The sequence below is a fragment of the Phyllostomus hastatus genome, unplaced genomic scaffold (genome assembly GCF_019186645.2).
Source record: "Phyllostomus hastatus isolate PE091 unplaced genomic scaffold, TTU_PhHast_1.1 phas_scaffold_501, whole genome shotgun sequence".
NCBI lineage: Eukaryota > Metazoa > Chordata > Mammalia > Chiroptera > Phyllostomidae > Phyllostomus > Phyllostomus hastatus.
Genome location: NW_025334033.1, coordinates 26,699,778 through 26,719,890, shown reverse-complemented (window position 1 = coordinate 26,719,890; position 20,113 = coordinate 26,699,778). Strand labels below are relative to the sequence as shown.

The 20,113-nt window shown below is 41.9% G+C and overlaps 1 protein-coding gene and 1 pseudogene across 8 annotated transcripts in view; one reads left to right on the top strand and one right to left on the bottom strand.

The window, feature by feature from the left end:
• Nucleotides 1-20,113, bottom strand: part of TLN2 (talin 2) — a 409,742-nt gene that overhangs the window by 198,994 nt on the left and 190,635 nt on the right. The gene's annotated exons all lie outside the window — the stretch shown is intronic.
• Nucleotides 18,684-20,082, top strand: LOC123808813 (annotated as a pseudogene).

Sequence of the window (20,113 nt, the reverse complement as noted above, 5' to 3'; positions counted from 1 at the left end):
AGGAGGACGGAGTTTAAAACACTTATGTTAATATAACTGAATATCTGTCAAGAGGAAAAACATCGTCCTTGTAGGAAAACAGATGCCACATTCCTCAAGCTTTCTCTCTTCTATGTCCACTATCAAACATAATTCGCAGTATCTTTAGTTTCCTCTGTGCGTCAACATCACACCAGTGGCCACAGGTTCAGGATCCAACTAAAAGCTCTTGTGTATAATTTCCTGTGTAGGAATCCAGGGCCTCAGAGAGCTGTGCTGTCCTTGGCCAACGCTTCTTTTATCATCTGAGTCTCACTTTCCTCCTGTTTAGAGTAAGTGGTAAGGACCAGGTGACCTCAAAGTGGCCAGCCAGTATCCAATGCCATGTGTCTGGGTGCATATCCTTGCTGGTGGCTTGCCCATAGCAGGGAGACAACTAGTTTCAGTCTCAGCCTCTTAAGTTCGGTGTCTCAAGGGATTCAAGACTTTAGCATCAGGGAAGAAAGTAACAAAAGTCAGTAGTGAGCATGTTCATTGATTTCTCACACTCCAGTCAACGGTGCTTCGGCCTGCCTGGGCCTTTGACTGCCAACGTCCAGGAGACAAGAGACTAATTGTGGCAGGTGTCGGTAAGCTATTTATGATACTGTTCCAACACAGTGGTGTTTGGTGGGGTTTTTTTCCCCTCGGTTTACTTTGCTTGTTTAAATGAGCAAAAAGCAACAAAAATAATCCTTCGTATTTTCCTCAGCCACAGAGAACACGATTTTAGCAGATATGACCTAGTATTGCTGCACTGAAAAATTAGTTGTGTCAATCATTTTGAAAGTCTCAAGTGTATGACCAGCTCCTATTAAAATGTCTTATGTACCTTAGCATATGTACATGTGCTAATGCCTTACATGTACTCTTTTTTTAATTTTTGATATTTAATAAAATTGTGGATAATTTTTGATTTAATGCTTCTATTAAATTGCATTTTCAATTAAAATATCTATAGTAATTGTACAGCATTTAAAATTGTAATCTTTTTTCTTTTTTAAAAAATATTTTATTGTTTACGCTATTACAGTTGTCCCAATTTCCCCTTTTGCCTGCCTTCCCCCAGCTCGTCACCCCTTCCCGAAGGCAATCAATCCCCACACCATTGTCCGTGTCCACGGGGCATGCATACCTGTCCTTTGACTAATCCCTTCACCTCCCTTCAACCAGTCACCATGTGTGTGCTAACATCCAAATGCTTAAAAACTGTTAGAATGAATAGTTTGAAGTCAAGGGCTGTGGGAAGACACATGCTCTCAAACTCGTCCTCTGGCAACTGGGAAAAGGTAGCATCTGCCCCCCCATCCAGGAAAAAATGCAAATGGATTTCACAGGCAAATCAGGCCCACCCTCCCTACAGACTCCATGTCCCCTTGCCTCCCCCTACTGCACACTCACACATGAGCAGCCTACAATCCTTTGTCCAGCATCCCTTCCCATCTGCCCACTCAGATCTCTGCAGTCTCCAGCAAAATTACATCAAGAGAGTGTAGTCTGAAAGCCTGGCTAGAAACATGGGAGCCCAGATTGGCTGAACGTGAAAGAGGATCTTATGCTTTAGAAAGACAGGCAGCGTCATTAAAATTTCTCCCTGCCCCTCAGCGTCAGCCCATGCTCCCTCCAACAACACCCAAAACATATGCTGTGGAAGGTCCTGCCCTCTCCCTGCCACCAGGGCAGCGGAGCCTGGCTGTTCCCAGTGGCTGCTGGCTTCCTCTTGACTCTCCAGCACCACCGTACTCTAATGGAATGGATGCTGAAACTGCTAAAACCAGCTCAAGGCAAAAGACATTTCCTTCTATTCCTTGCACTAGCCACAGCCTGTGCCTTCTCAGCTTTAATTCAATTACACGGACGAATAATTAGGTCTCTGATAGTGAAAAAACCTCACCTCACACTGCAGCCATCAAAGCCTGACCATACCCCACAGTAGGGGATACTGCTACGGGCTCACACTTTGAGATTTCCAGTTGTGATCAAAATGACTCCACCTTGGAAGAGCTCTCCTAACGGGTTCACTTAGGCATGAGTAACCAGGAAAGTAGGTCAGGTGCCTGAGTCACGGCCCGAAGGCAGATCTGCACTTTTGCTAGTAAAAAGCTAAGCCCCACAGTTTGGTCTGCATGGTTTGTAAGATGTGAGCAATGACATTTGTGGTGGGTCCTTCTGTGAAGGGTCCCACTGATATGAAGCCCACAGCAGGCTTAGTGACTAGCACAATGACAATACACACCCCCGCATCTTCCAGTTATCCCAAAAGCCCAAGGAACTCCCCCAAGGAACCCCCCCCCCCCGCCGCAAAAAAAAAGCAACCTAAGATGTTACTGGTACAAATATTGTAGCTTTCAGGTCAGCATGCTCCAGCGGCCCACGGTGATAGCTTCTGATTAAGATGGGCTTGCTCTTTCTTAATTGCATTGTTTCTTCTTATTTGGTCAGTAGATGTCACAATGCAGTGTGTTTAGTCTTTAAACTTACCTTAAAAAAATAGTCATTTCTTGCCTTTACTCTCACCCAGTGTATATGTACATAACTGCACATGCATACACACCCACACACTTTTGACATTACACACAGGATGGCTGAGAAATTAAATCGACACTCTCGCGCTTGCAGACAAGCTGACAACATGGCAGAGAAAAACTGTCAGAGCTTATCCATTACTTCTGTCTCCTTTTTTTCCCTCTTAGCTGATACTTTCTGTCCTCTCTGCCTCTGTAAGAGAACATCGTATGTCCTTCAGCAGCCCAGTTTCTGAGACAAAGCTACACAACAGCCCAGTCACATGCAGTATCCCATGTACTTCAAGCCCTTCCTGGGCCGAAACAGCCCACCCATCCGTGGGGCTGTAGAAATGCTGCATTCGAAAGAGCAGAGATGGCTTCCTCCATCAGGCAAGAAGCAAGGAATGTTTTTGAAGTGCTACAATAACTTTTAAATCTAACAGAAAAGTAATACTGTGAGCCGTTTAAGACCAATTTAATTTTATCAAACCTGGGGACAAATACGGCAATGCATGACAATATGCAAAGAACACACAGAGCTGCAGGTCAAACAGGGTGTGACTATTTCTGGGTCTAATAAAGGTTAGGCTTAAATCAGCCATTGAAAACCAGTAGCAATATACTCTTTCTGAGTGGAATACAAAATTCACATGCAGCTCTGTTATGAAACCATTTGAAGCCAGGCCCTAAGGGTACACCCACCCCCATCCCACTATTGAGTTATCAGATCCCTCATTCTCCTCTGCTGTGAGGTTAAGTCATGGAAATCCTGGATCTCATCCATCACAGAGTTGACAGCAAGGGGCAAAATTACAGTAATATCCCAAGCAAAGAACCAACTATGGGCAGGTCTCACATCGGCGGTTAACGTGATGGATGGATCACTCTTCAGTGGAGTGACAAATCAGCAGATCTTCCAAACTGAGAGTGCACGCGTCCTTCCCTCGGATTTTACTCCGTTACCAGCCCATTCTCACCCCCAAATGAAACACAGGAACTCAAAGGAAACAGCAAAAACCAAAGGTTTTACATCTCATGAAAAACTGCCCCACGATAGTCAATTTGCTAAAAACAAAGTAGAAGAAAATGTATATTCTAAATTCTTATGTACATCAGTATTAACAGTAACCCCCAAGCTGATCGTCTCCACCAAATGTTGAGTTCGGTTGGTGCTGGCATGGGTCAGCTATACTTAAACCCAAGGTTGGATACATTTACGGTCCACAAAGGTCTGACATTTCCTATGTGAACCAAAGAGTGAACTTACAACCTTTCTCTAGCAGCAGAGCCAGCTGAAGCCCACACACAAACTTACACTTGGTTTTGTAAAATGTTAGAGCACTGGGTGAGCTGTATAGCGGAAGCTAACAGCTCCTTTGATTTACAAGCTATGAGATTTTCAATAAAAATAAAACAAATTACTGTCTCCATGTATTCAAACCACCAGCCTTCTTCATGCTTAGTCCTAGAAAAATAATCCTGAAAATAATTCTAAAGTGCTATACTATTTACCTTCACTCACCTGGTTTGTAAGATCCTGTGCCAGAGTTTTGCTTCCATTGACATAGTAATGTTTAATTCTCTTCTGCTGCAGCACAGGGTTATCCACCGAAGGCTTAGTTAAAGTCTCCACTGCCCAGTCAAACAGTCACTCCACATAGATATTAAGTAAAGCAAATCCACTTAGTGAGTGTGCCACGAGCAGCAGAGGCCGCAGTGATCATCCTGATTAGCCCTGTCAGCTGGAGCAGGAGAGACTGGCCGGCGCTCAGAGCCAGCTGTGCTGGGGTGCTCGGAGACAATGGGCAACATCGACGGCCGCCGAGCAATTGGTCTGGGCAGTGATGGATGCTAGGTGGACAGCTTATGGGGTTATTAAGGATATAGAACTGGCTCAACAGAAACCCAAACTCCATCTCCTTTTATTAAGATAATGTTGGATTATTCATGATACAGTACAGGGCCAAGGAAGCTCTTGTCTCTTATCACTGACATGGGCAAAAAATAATCAATTTATATATTAAATAAGAAAAGACTACTCAGTGAGTATACGTATACATGTAAGATGAACATTACAAAACACTACTGTCTACTTTTTAAAATGAGAGCAGAATATATAAACATCCTCAGTAAACAAATTTATTTCATGCCATGTTATTTAATCTATACTATTCATTACATTACTTAAGGAAAGAGAGAAGAGCCATGGCTTCCTCTGCACCCTCTCTGTGCATATCAAGGGGGCACCTGCTTAATGGATTAAGAAACTCATCACACCCAAGCCTGCACCCTACAAGCTGGACTGAATGGAGGGTGGATGTCGGCTACCTCCCCCTACGACCCCACTGTCCCTCCAGACCAGAAACAGTCTTTCCAAAATTGCAGTTAAATGGCTGATATCAGAAATCATCAGGAAAACCAATTCCCCTATATATACAAACACATGCATACAATATTCACTCACACCCTTCCCCATCTCTTTCCTTCTGGCCCCTAAAAGAAGTTCCCACTAATTACTTAATTATAAAACATGGAGTGAATCACTTTATCATTCTCATACTCACTTTCCAAATTAAGACTAATAATCATGTCTACATTAAGAATAGCAATGTCTACTAATTGTAGGAATACCCTGAAGATTAAATTAAATTGAGTAAGTTAAGCCTTGTAGAGTTCATATTCAAAAGATGCTCTTGCCCTTTCCTCTGCTCCCCACCACATGCCAGCCCCGAGTCCCATCAAACCAAGAAAAGCTTGGCTTGTGTGCGGTGCCTTCCAGGAAGGATGATGGAACAGGTTTTTTTCTGGACACCAGCAAGGTCTTCCTTAATGTGCACACATGACATCTAACACTAGCAGAGTGAGTCTCCATTCCAAAGTGCCTTTATGTCCCCAGGCCATTGGTGCCTAGTAGAATTAGCTAGAGAGAAACCTCCAGATTTTGCCATTCCTTTTGAGCACCTGATATAGAAACACAAGGTTCTGTTATATTGGGCCAATTTTTCGGTCTGTGGGCAGGGAGATCTTCACAGCCAACGGGAGCCCCTGTTCCGAGAGCCCTAGACAAAGTACACCATGCTGGAGGGTAGAACTGCCCCGTCTGAGTGCCTCCACCGCCTCTTCAGGTGAACATGTGGCTGCTCCATTGACAGAGTTTCACAGTACGGGGACCCGAACCACCTCAATTTAAGTTTCCAGTGCCCACTTAGGAATACGGCAGTCTCCCCTTATCCACAGGGATACGTTCCAAGACTCCCAATGAATTTCTGAAACTAGATCGTACCAAACTCTACATACACTATGCTTTTCCCCTATACATGCCTATGATAAAGTTTAGTTTATCAATGAGGCACAGTAAGATGAATAACAACTAACAGTAAAATGGAACGGTTGTAACTAGACTGTAATAAAAGTTATGTGATTGCTCCCTCTCTCACATAGCTGATCTGAAAACCAAGGCAGCTACTGAGGAACTAACGGGCAGGTAGCATATGCAGTGTGGAGACAGGAGAAAAAGGGATGACTTATATCCTGAGTAGGAGGGAGAGGGATAGTGATGAGAAATTTCATCACACTGCTCAGAACAGTGTGCAATTTAAAGCTTACTGTTTATTTCTGGAAGTTTCCATTTAATATTTTCAGTCCGTGGGTAACTGAAACCACACACAAGCAAAGCTGTGGATAAGGGGGGCTATTGCACAGGGCTGGGGGTACACAGGGAAGTTGAATTAATGTTACCAACATACTGCAATTTTGCCTTTATTGACCTTTGTTTTAAGAGTCATTTAAGGAGACTGTTTTCCTTGCTTTCAGTAACTGTGTGTTGACTTTCCTTTCCCCTCATCCTGATGGCAGCGGGGCAGCACACTGTGCTGCAAATGCTGCATCTCCCACTGCACGTTCACCAGGACGGTGCTGCGCAGCACTGTCCTGTGTCCTTCTCAGGTTTCCAACTTGTTTGTTGACACACTAACCCGAATCCTTGAGTACTGACAATGTGAGCAAACAAATGCTTAAGACTCACAATCAATTCCTTAATCCCAAGGTGCTATACGAAGCAGGTTTCAAGAACCTGAAAATTCACTTTGATGAAACAACAAAGGCAACAGGCATCTAGCCCCACAGACTACTCCCAAAAGGTGAAGATTAAAAAGACCACGAAAGCTCCTGGTCCTGAGTAGTGCCAGATTCTGGTAAATTGCCTTTTTACGATACATTGACCAAATTAAAACAGAAGGTGCACCAACATAGGAGTTTCTTGCATACGGAACATTTTACTACACTGATTATAAAACAGCAGTTTAAAACCTTGCTAAGCTCAGAGCACCTCAAGCTGAAGGTCAGTAAGAGGCTCACCTTAAATTTCTGCCCTTTTGTATTGGTTGTTACTTTAGTTCCCCAACACTGTCATAAAATACTACCATATAATGGGCACCTTAAAACAGTAGAAATTTATTCTCCCACAGCTACAGAAGCCAGAAGTCTGGAATCAAGAGTTGCTAATAAGTCATCCTCCCCATGAAGAATTGTTCCTTGTCTCCCTGAACTTTCTGGGGGCTCCGTCTTCACGTGGCTCTCTTCCTTGCGTGCCTCTGTGTGTCCTTTCCTCTTCTTATAAGGACACCAGGCATTGGATTAATCTAGTATGATCTCATCTCCATCCTTAAGTAATTGCCTCTGCAAAGACTATTTCCAAATAAGGTCACATTCTGTGGTTTCAGGTAGACATGAATTTGGAAGGGACATGAGTCAATCCACTACAGTTATTAATGAAGAGTCAAATTTAACTCTTCTGGCAAGACTTACCTTGATATAAAAACACTTCCTGTAGAAACAGGAAAATACAGAATATTCTATACACAGCCATCATAACAGGATAATGAGGTATGCGAGTGACTTCATGTAAAGAGATAGATTGAAGATGAGCTCAGAAAAGCCACAATTATGAGTAAGCCCACACCAACAGCTTTCCCACTTCTCTGAAGGAATAGAGCTGTGTTATCAGAGCCAAACATAAAAATTAAATGGCATTTTCCAGGCAAAAGACACAGGACTACGTCCTTACACCAACGCAAGAAAGATTTAAAGACAACACATAGCACATTTTTAACCATTGTTATGCTCTGCTAAAAAGTAAACATTTCAGCATTTAGGTAAAATAACCTAATCAAACTGAAAACATAAAACATGGCATAGAATAGGCCGCAGCTAGAAATGCTAATTTGCTTTTCTAAGATATTTGGCAAAAATTAAAAACACAACTGTTCAATCCTATAAACCAGTTTATGCACCATGCATTTAAGTTGTAGGGTTAAGGCTTGCCAGAAAAGGAGCCATTTTCACAAAACTTGTTTTCCAACTAAAGTTTTTCTTCCATACAAATAAAGCTGGGAAAGGTTTTCAACATCTTCAGCATAATACTTCACTCTAAAAACTAATGCAGTGAACTCATGGACATGGACAACAATGTGGTGATTGCTACAGGGAGGGGTGTATACAGGGACTAAATGGTAATGAAAAAAATACAACAAAGATTAAATTTAAAAATAAACAAATTTTAAAATAAAAATAAAAACTAATGCATCAGGAGAAACAAACCAGAAATCTTTAGAAAACCCTTCCATACCTGCAAGTACTCCAGGTTTGAGGAACGACCACCTTCATAATAATGAAACGTGTTAGCAAGGACACTGTTGAATGTGTAACTCACCCAGCCTGCCTTCTGCTCGTCCCTTCCATGCGAGGACAGAGGCACAGCCCCCCCCCCCACCCCGCACCCCTACACATTAGTCCTGACACGCAGCACGTGACCCAGCACACCAGGCTTCAGTGGAAGTCTATGCCTCACTGACAACCTCCCCACGGCACACACAGGAGCGTTCTAACATGCAACAAGTTCACAATGGTTGCATCCACACCCTCTGACCTGGAGCTCCTAACTTCATCTTCTGTCAGCATTAGGGGTCCACAGCTTTGGTCATCAACTCACAGTGACAGGTGCCTGTGTCCACTGGCCTGCCTCTCTCTATCATGGGGGCAGTGAGGAAGAGTGGGGAGTGGGAAGAGAAAAGTGAAACAAATTCTCAACTTCTGCACTGTAACATAGTCAGTGAACTTGGACATAGTCCTATCAGAGTATTTAAAAAAAATGTGGATGAAGGAATAGAGGAAAACTTTCAAGTGAAGCTTAAAATTAAATGTAATTCTATAAAAATGTTTCCCAAGGTCTTGGGCGACTATGAAGCATCTCACTGTTACTAAAGAAGCAAAATGCGCATCTGAAGCATCCCAAGAGAGATGAATCAGCTTGGGGAAACTGACCTCCTTTAAGATTCTTTTTTTCTCAGAAAGGACTTTTCATTCTAGAAGAATATAAACTCTGCCCTTTGTCCCATCTTTAAATGCTACAAAGTATGTTTTCTCTAATAGAAGATATAAACTCCTTCCTTTACATCTTCGGCACTAAAATCTTTCCCCTGCTCTACGTGTTTCATTTAGAAGTTCCAGAAACCAGAATGAACAGAAACCCCAACAGGGGGCCATTCGGTGTGACAGACACAGTGAAGAGCAGGAGGTTCAGCAGTCAGAGGTGCAAGGTAACAGCTGGGCCACGTCAGGCGGCCTCTCTGATACAGGTGTGACAGCCACACAGGGCTGCTTACAGAGGTACACCGAAGCGGGGAGAGTGACCAGTGCATCCCCCTGCTTCTGCTATACTTGTATTTCTTCTTTCTTCAGGTGTGCTTACAGTTCTTTATAAACATGAAGTTGATGGTAAGTAAGGACCTCTGCACATTAGATCAGGGAGGTGAAATGTCAGTGTCACTCAGCCAGGGGACAGGGCAGACTGAGAAGCCAAGACCAGGAGATGATCACCCAAAGGAGTTCAGAGGATGGTTCCAGAGGGAAACCATGTCAAGGACGGGCTGCGAGTCACCATGCTCATCATCAGGCAGACCCTCTGGACTAACCCTTCACACAGAGGTGACAAATGGACTTGGCCGGCTAACTTCTGCCTTCTGCTCAGACACATTTCCAGCTGCTGTACAATTTTCTCCAAATGCAGAAAGCTGACAGGCTGAAAATGAAGCAGCTGACCCTGCTCCTGATAATGCCTGTGCACCGATTTATAAACTGACAGTCCAAACAATCTGAGCCTCATGAAGCCTTGCACCCAACTCCAAACGCCAACAGGGACATGCAATGACTGCTTTGCTGAGCAGTGAGAAACCACGCTTAAAGATGCACATTCTGGGGACACCCCTGCTCTGCTGCAGCCAGTCCAGATGGTGAGAACCACTCAGGCCACCGGAACACGGCATCTCTACACCGCTCTTCTGAAAAAGTAATTATTATGCATCAAGTGCTCTCTGGAAAAAAATAAGAGATTAATGAAACAACTCAGACTAGATGAAGAAGCAATGGCAAAAGCACCTTTTCTTAGTAAAGGTTGAGCACCATCATGTTAGGGATGAAAGAGACACATGTTCAGGGGAGGTAGGGAAGGCCCCTGAACTCAAACGAGACTCCCAGTGAAATTACCCAAGAAGGTGAAAGCTGGGGAGCAGCTCACAACATCCCTGGAAGCCTGGCATGTACCCCATGTAGAAATAGGTATCACAGAGGAAAATGCACTGAAAGTGGTAAAGAAAATGCTGAAGAAGTGGAAACTTGCTCATCAGACAACAAAACTAACAATAAAGCTCAAATGATTACACCCTCCTGCCAGTAAGGACAGCAGATGAAGGAAACAGACATGATGTCTAACACACGCAACATCCCTACGTCACCGAAACCCCACCGAGACCCCACAGAGACTCCACAGGGAGATGGAAGAATATTTAAAAAGTGGTGCTAGGGAAATTGCTTATCTGAGAAAATATGAAGTTAGGTCATACTTAACCTTATATATCACAATAAAATGTACATAAATTAAAAATTTTTTTTAAATAAAAGCATAAAACAGTAAGATTTATGCAATTTACCTGAGTCAGGTTGTGAAAGGTTTTTCTGATAAAAACAATGCAAGAACTGAAATCACCAAGAGATTTTATGGTGTAAAAATAAAAAGATTGTTAAGCTAGAAGATAAGCAACGAACTCTGAAAATACGTCTGCAGCATATGACAAAAGTTACTGTCAGAGATACTAGCTATAGCTAAAAAAAGCAAACAATAAAATATCCTAATGCAAAGTGGTTAAAGAGTAATAACACATTTTTCACAAAAGAGTACAAATAGCAAAAAAATAAAAAGGGAAAATGAAATTAATCCTTAATAACTGCTTTAAAATACAAACCCAAACGAGTCATTCATTCTCTGTCCTGACAGCAGGGACCCCCACGCTCACTGTGTCGGCGAGAAGCACAGGGAAACAGATACCCCCTCCACGGGGGCTACAGGTTTTTTGGGCAGTCAACATGGCAATACTGTTTAAAAGTCTTAAATATGGTCATACTCTTTAGATTTCATTTCCAGAACTCTACTGAGAGGAAATAATGAGAAGTAAGTATGTACGTTTGAGGACATTTATCGCTTTTTTCATGAGAACATAAAATAACAAACTGCACATGAAAAACAAAATATCCATCTAAACATCAATAAAAGTTTTTCAAAATTGTACACTTATTAATATAAATTTATGAAAGAAGTCTATACGATAGTTAAGAAATCCCCCACAATAAAAGCAGTAGGCCCAGGTGATTTTATAGGAAAATTCTACAAAACTGTCAAGAAATTGATTCTCCCAATTGCACAAACTGGTCCTAACAGTAAAAGGATAATAAGCAGAAACATTTCTCATAGTATTCTATAACAATGACATATTCTCATTTCAAAATCAGATTAATATTTTCTGTGAAAGGAATTATTACTGGCCTATTTCATTCATGAATACAGATGCAAAAATCTTAAGCAAGATGTCTTCTGCAAACTGAATTCAACAGCATATGTAAAATATTATACAGCATAATCAAGTAGGGTCTACCTGACCCAAGGAGGATGATTTTAATAATAAAAAAATCCTTAAATGTAATTAACAAATTAAAAAAGACAAAACATACCATGATAGATAATGAGAAAGCATTTTTTCATCTAGTCAAAAGTATGTATTTGTTTGCATTCAATATTATTTTGTATTAGTTTCCATTGTACAGCACATTAGTTAGACAATCACATACTTTACAAAGTGTCTCCCCCACCCAACCGGCCAGTATTTCCAGTACCCATTTGACACCACACATAGTTATTATAATATTATTGACTATATTCCCTATGCCGTACTTCACATCCCAGTGACTATTCTGTAACTGCTAATCTGTACTTCTCAATACTTTCACCTGAATTTTATTGTCTTTAAATTCTGGCTCTCTGGCTTTATAAATGATTTGTAGTTTGCTGTACTTCGATTTCGTACAATGTGCACATACAGTAGGTAGTCTCGTAGTCAACTTCTTAACCTGAGAAGTTAAAAGCAACTCTTCAGTGGGTAGGCTATACCCACCACTGCATGGTATGCCTACTAGTCTGTATGTTTTCTTAATATATACATTGTTACTGTTGTTGCTATTCAATTACAGCTGTCCCAGTTTTTCCCCCTTTGCCCTCCTCCACCCAGCCCACACCCTGCTCAGAGTCAGTCCCCACACTGTTGTCCATGTCCGTGGGTCACTCCAACATGCCCTTTGACCCTTTCCCTTCTGTCCACTATTATCCTTCTCCCCCTTCCCCTCTGGCACCTGTCAGTCTGTTCCATGTTTCCATGTCTCTAGTTCTAGTTTGCTCATTAGTTTGTTTTGTTCATTAGATTCCTCTTACAAGTGAGACCATATTGTATTTGTCTTTCACTGCCTGGCTTATTTCACCAAGCATAATATCCTCCAGTTGCATCCATGCTGTTGCAAAAGGTAGGAATCCTTTCTTTCTTTCTGTTGTGTTGTATTCCATTGTGTAAATGTACCGCAGTTTTTAGTCCACTCATCTACTTATGGGCACTTAGGCTGTTTCTAGCACTTGGCTATTTGTAAATAGCACTGCTATGAAAATAGGGGTGCATAAGCTCTTTTGAATTGGTGTTCAGGGTTTTTTAGGCTATACTCCACTGCTGGAAATGCAGCAGTGGAATTGCTGGGTCAAATGGCAGTTCCATTTTTAATTTTTTGAGGAAATTCCATGCTGTTTTCCACAGTGGCTACACTAATTGACATTCCCACCAACAGTGCACTAGGGTTGCCTTTTCTCCACATCCTCGCCAGCACTTGTTGTTTGTTGATTTATTTATGGTGGCCATTCTAACAGGCATGAGGTAATAGCTTACTGTGGTTTTAATATATATCTCTCTGATGGCAAGTGATCATATTTTCATATTGTCTATGGGGCATGTCCACCTTGAAAAAGTATCTATTCAGGTCCTTTGCCCTTTTTTAATTTGATTATTTATCTTCCTGGTGTTGAGTCATGTTAGTTCTTTGCACATTTGGAGATTACACTCTTGTCTGATGTATCATTGGCAAATATGTTTTCCCATACAGTCAGTTCTCTTTTCATTTTGATGATGGTTTCTTTAGCCGTGCAGAAGCTTTTTAATTTGATGTAGTCCCTTTTGTTTATTTTTTTCCTTTGTTTCCCTTGCACTAAAAGATATATCGTCCGAAGTGAGATATCTGAAATTTTACTGCTTATGTTTTCCACTAAGACTTTTAGGGTATCATGACTTATAATTATGTCTTTTACCAATTTTGACTTTATTCTGGTGTAAGTTGATGGCCTAGTTTCATTTTCCCCATGCACCCCTCCTGTTTTCCCAACACCATTTATCGAAGAGACTGTCTTTACTCCACTATATGCTCGTGCCCCCTTTGTCACGTATTAATTGACCACAGAGACATGGGTTTCTTTCTGGCCTCTCTCTTCTGTTCCACTGATCTATGTGTGTGTCTGTTCTCATGCCAGCACCAGACCTTTTTTTTTACGGCAGTGGACTTGCCGTACAGTTTGGTATCAGGTATTGTGATCCCTCCAACTTTCTTCCTTCTCAAGACTGCTTAGGTTATTCGGGAACTTTTTAGGTTCCATATACATTTTTGAAAGATTTGTTCTAGATCTTTGAAATATGTTATTGGTATTTTAATAGTAATTGCGGTAAATCTACAGATTGCTTTGGGTAGTAAGGACATTTTAATGATGTTAACTTATTTTAGGTCAAAATTTAAGTGTATGTTTCAGGTTAAAACTTTTTATGATCCTCAGCTTTAACTGACTTTTGTTGACAAACTAATTACAAGACTAATTAAACTAATTTTAGCAAACTGGTTTTAAGCCTGGTTTGTCAAATCAGGTGGCTTCCTTTGCATTCACTTTACAATGGAGGAGGAAATGTCCTTTTGAGCAGAATGGTGGTGGAGTGGTGTGGTGCAGAGAAGAAACAGGGAAGAACATGAGACCACTAGAAAAAGAGGCTAATGGATTTCTAAGCAGCAAAATGATAAGTCTGTACAAAAATATTTAGAATCTTTCAGCACTGTCAATAGCTAATTAAAAGGTCAGTATAATAATGCAAATGTTTCTACCTGTCACAAAAGCCTTGATCGCAACACAGAAAAGTCATTCAAATTTTCATGGGCATATTGTTCCAAAAAATTCTAATAAAGCACTGCAAATTGCAAAAGAAAACAAAACAGCTAACAAACAATTTAGCAAGTATTCATTTAATCTAGCTGGTGAGTATCATGCTAGATAGCAGTGGAACGAATGTATTTTTTAAACACAGTAGGTCTGGTTTTTTAAAACAGTATTATGAAGGCATAAATGACATATCATTACATACAATATACAATTAACTATTATGTATGTATACACCTCTGAGAAAACCATGAAATCAAGATAATAAACATATCAGCCCTGGCTGGCGTAGGTCAATGGATTGAGCGCGGGCTGTGAACCAAAGTGTCGCAGGTTCGATTCCCAGTCAGGGGACATGCCTGGGTTGCAGGCCATGACCCCCAGCAACCGCACACTGATGTTTCTCTCTCTCTCTCTCTTTCTCCCTCCCTTCCCTCTCTAAAAATAAATAAATAAAATCTTTAAAAAAACCCCACTGGAATTAGGCCAAAAAAATCAGAATAAAATATAGAATTAAAAAAAAAAGATAATAAACATATCCATTACATTACTTTCCTGTACCCTTTTCCTTTGATAAACCCTTCCTCCCAAATCTCTCTTTCCACTCTCCTCAGGCTACCAGGATCTGTGTTCTGTCACTACACATTAAAATTTTCACTAAACACTAAAATTTTCTAAAATTTTACACAGAAGGAATCCTGTAGCATGTACTTGTTTTACTGGCTTTGTTAACTTAGCATAATTATCTTGAGAGTCACTCATGTTGCTGCATACACCAAAAGTTCATTTCTTTTTATTGCTGAGTCGTCTTCCCTGGAATGGATATGGTACAACTTACCGATCCTTTCCCGTGCACATGGGCATGTGAGTAGTTTCCAGTTAGGGGCTATTATAAATAAAGCTCACAGTATCCAGTGCATTGTATCCCCTGTCCTGCCTTTGACATCCATGTACAAGTCTTTGTAAGGACATAACTGACATATCTTGGGTAGATACTGAGGAGTAGAATGGTGAGGAGTAGAATGGCTGGGACAGATGATAGACGTCATGTTTATTCAAAGAGTGGTGCTGGGAAAATTGTTTATCTGCAAAAGTTAAGTTAGATCATATCTCATTATATATATACACACACACACATACACATACACCCCATAATAAAATTTATGTGAGTCAAAAGAGATTTTAAAAATAAAAGCATAGGACATGAAAAGCTGAAGAAACCACCAAATAGGTTGTACCACTTTACATTCCTACCGACAGTGTGTGTGAGTTCCACTCCCCCCCCATCAGCTGTTTGTAGTTTTGTGGGACACAGGACCCACTGGCTGTGCGACACACTGTACACACAGCACCGCCGACTTTGAAGGAACTAGAGCATACGTGGGCCATTCTCGATCATTGTGAAAGTGGATTTTAATTTCCGCCCTATCCCTGTAATACAGATCATAATTAAAAGCAGCGAAGTACATTAATAATAACAGCAGCATACATTTATTATGTGTTCACCATGTGCTTGATTCTATGTATTCCGTGTTGTAAATACCCTATAAAAACCCTATGAAGGTAAGTACTAAAACAAAACCATAACACCTATCTGATAGGTGAGTAAACTGAGGGAGAGAGACAACAAATTACCAGTCGTCACAGAGCTAATGAGTGGCAGAGTCAGGACTTGAACACGGACATCTGAGCCCCAAGCTTGAGCTTTTAACTACCACTGTATCCCCTGCTACCACCTACTCATGCCTGAGTTCTGGTTACTGCTCTTACAAAGCTGTGAATGACCCCTAATGTCTCTTTCCAGCTCTAACTCAGACAACTAATTTCATATCTTCAAGAAAAAGATTAGGTAATAAAGCCTGGAATAACGTTTTACACTAATGCATCAGAGCAGATGCTGAATCCTTACAACACAGTGGCCCCCTCATCTGTAGTTTTGTTTTCCATGGTTTCAGTTACCTACAGTCAACTGAGCTCTGAAAAAATTACATGGAAAATTCCAGATATAAATAATTTGTACATTTTAAATTTCACACTGCCCTGAATAGTGTGATGAAATCTCACACCTTCCAGCTCCACCCTACCCTGGACGTCCCTTTGTCCAGCATATCCACACTGTATGTGCTACCTACCCATTAGTCACTTAGTAGCCATCTTGGTGATCAGATAGTTGTTAATCTCTTACTGTGCCTAATTTATAAATTAAACTTTATCAAAGGTACATATGCGTGTATAGGAAAAAACTTAGTATATACAGGGTCTGGTACGAGCTGCAGTTTCAGGCATCCACAGGGGGGTCTTGGAACGTAGCCACCACTGAGAAGGGGAGAATACCATGCCACATTTCTACATAACACAAAATCATCACAGCAATGACAGACTGGATATCAGTTAAGCCAATCCAGTGGATGTCACCTATCAAGTACAAAAGTCAGTTTTAAACAGTGAGAAGACATTTCAAAGAACACAGCTTATTTAACAAAGTGTTTTCCCGGTGCAAAGAAAGTGGAGGAGTCTCAAAAGCAGGCAGACTCATTATCCACTGAATCTCATGCTTTGCTGCTGTGGTTTCACAAAACCCAATTCAGTTACTAGAAGGCCTGACCATAAAGACCCAGGGCTGGCTGATAACCAGAACAGCAGTGGGCCGTGTTTTAAGAACTTCTTGGCATTCATTGCCATCATTCTCAAACGTAAAAAGAAAGGGAAATTGTACAGACACTTCTTTGTCTAAAGGGAGCCTGCCTAAGAATCCAGTAGGGATGGAGGGCAGGGCTTGCACTGAGGAGAAAGCATGGAAAACAACACCTCCGAGCAGAAGCAGACTGTGACATTGACCATGTCACACGGAATACTGATTCATAATCAAAAAGAGAAGAAAGGCTGGGGAAACTAATCAGCATCTCCCCGCACTCTGACACAAGGAAAGGAAACTGCTCTACCAGCCAGATTCGGTCGCAGTAGACAGGTCTCAGAGAGCTGGAGGACTGTGCGATGGCAAGTCAACGGACATTCAGCACCGACAGGTTGCACAGTGCTGGGCTATGCAGGAGGAGGACGGGTGGACCAGTGTGGGTGGTGGTTAGACACAAATGAGGAAGAGAAGCAAGATCTCTACCCCAACCTGGAGTTTAGCATCACGTTGGGAAAAGGGCCCACATACTGTGGAATAGAGCACAACACACTCAGTGCCAGATCAACAGTCCTTCACAGCCGACATCTCTGCAGAGACTAGGGACAGCCACTGTGCCAAGGCCCTTCCGAACGCCACCACATGCAACCCTCCCCAAATCATGAGAGGCAGGCCCTGCTTATCTCCATTTGACGGATGATTAAACCGACTGGGAAAAGTTCAGCATATTGTTCCTGACCAAGTTGCCAGTAAGTGGTAGAACTGGGAATCCAAAGCTGCTGTTTAACTACTAGGTTGTAAAACTCTCCAGAGCCTTCAGAAACTCAAGAATGATCCCTCTGGTTAGTGAGGGCCTGGAAGGCTTCCTGCAGGAAGAAGAAAAATGAGTGTCCAGCAAAACCGAAAGAAAAGAGACAAGGGCATTAGGAAATAAGGAAAGGCCTTCAGAAAAAGACTGGATAACCCTCTAGTGGAATCCGGTCAAATAAAGTCACAAGTGTTCACCAGTCACTTCATATGCCAGGCTATGGTGACACAGTAATAAGTCAGACACGGTCCCTTGCCCTCCAGGGACTCGCCATGTACTGAGGGAGGCAGATGCCTCCAAGTGTCTCCAGGCACAGCGCACTCCTGAGGCTCTGGCACAGCTGGCGACCCCATCATTCCCGCCTGAGCCTAGAAGACAGCAGGTGTTTCTCTTTGCCCAATGGCATGGCGCTGCCACAGGTCAATAGTATAAAGTCAGTTTTCAATTCCCCCATCTTATCAGTTCTAAAGTTTTAGGGTTTTTTTTTTCTCAAATTTGATTGTATTGTCTCAAATTATGTGAAAAAAAGACTTTAAAATATTTTAATATCATCCTATTTTTAATTGGAATATAGAATATAAATGTGGTCATAATATATAATCACACCCCCTCCTTCTTGCGTCCAGCCTTCGTTTCCAGAAAAATTCAGCCTCAGAGTCATTATGTGGGAGAAGAGTAAGAGAGCTGATGGGGGAGGGGGGCATGGTGGCCCCAAACAGGGAAAAACTAGAAGGACCCCAATGGTATTAAATTGGAATTTAAAGTACTGGTGTGAATTCATGGTTTTCAAAATTGATAGATGAATGGACAAATACCCACAGAGACACAGATGTACGCTTTTCGTAGGAGTAGTAATATGTGCATATACAGATACACAGTCAGTCCTTATTGTTTGCAGATTCTGTATTTGCAAATTCACCAACTCAAATTTATTTGTTATCACAAAGCTAAAACTCATCGCACAGCCACCTCCGTCATACGTGCTGCTCAGCAGAGGGGCTGGGCCTGTGCCCTCTCCTCCTTCCTCCCCGCCTCCAGCTGCGGGTAGGACCTGTCTGCCACTGCCTCTGAGACTCCATGTCATCACTTGCCCCAAGCACAATGTCCTCCCAAAAGGGAGGTGATGGAATTAAATCACACCTGATCACTGGAAGATTTGGAATCTCCTTGAAAATTGGTATTGTCAGACTGCCAGATGTTGGGAAATCTGCCTTCTTTGATGTACTAACCAACAGCCAGGCTTCAGAATACAATTTCCAGTTCTACACTATTGATTCTAATGAAAGCACAGCAGCTGTGCCAAATGAAAGGTTTCGTTTTTCTTTGCCAGTACCACAAACCAGCAAGCAAAATTCCTGCCTTTCTACCTGTAGTGGATAGTGCTGGTCCTGTAAAAGGAGCTCACAATGCACAAGGTCTGGGAAATGCCTTTTTATCTCATTTTATTACCTGTGATGGAATCTTTCATCTAACACATACTTTTGAAGATGATGCTATCATGCAAGTTGAAGGAAGTGTAGATCCTATTTGAGATATAGAAATAATACACGAAGAGCTTCAGCTTAAAGATGGGGAAATAATTGGGCCCATTACAGATAAACTAGACAAAGTGGCTGTGGGAGGAAGAGATAAAGAAGTAAAACCTGAATATGGCATAATGTGCAAAGTTGAACCCTGGGTTTCAGATAAAAATAAACCTGTTTGCTTTTAACCTGACTGGAATGACAAAAAGACCAAAGTGCTGAATAAATACGTATTTCTGACTTCAAAACTAATGGGTGTCCGACCTGTAGCCTGCCGGCTGCATACAGCCCAGGACGGCGTGAATGCGGCCCAACACAAAATCGTAAATTTACATAAAACATTATGAGACTTTCCTTTTGTGATTAGGTGTTGCAATGTATTTGACGTGTGAACCGAGACAACTCTTCATCTTCCAGCGTGGCTCCGAGATGCCAAAAGGTTGGATACCTCTGGCACCTGGTTAATCATGCTGAAGGAGACTACATTAGAAAGAGAAACAAATGGTTGATAAAAATTAAAGAGTGGGTGGACAGACATGACCCAGGTGCTTTGGTCATTCCTTTCAGTGGGGCCTTGGAACTCAAGTTGCAAGGATTGAGCACGGAGGAGAGAAAAGTACCTGGAAGTGAACAAGACACAAAGTGCTCAGGCAAAGCTCAGTGAGGTCGGGTCGCAGCACTGCAGCCAGAACACTTACTCAGCACAGGCCCAGGTGAAGTGCGTGCACGGGCTGCACGGAGGGAGAGAGGCAAAGGCTCCTCCAGCTGCAGGAGAGAGTCACACAGATTCTGAAGAAGGATTCATTTCTGCTGAAGTAATGAAATACGACGATTTTAGAGGCTCTGGACATGTGGCCAAGGCTGCTGGAAGGTCCAGACAAGGAAGAAATTATTTTGTTGAAGATGGGGATACTATCTTCTTCAAGTTTAATACACCCCAGCAACCAACGAATAAATTTCAGTCCTTACTGGGATAAATGTACAATTTCCAAAAGCCATATGATTTTT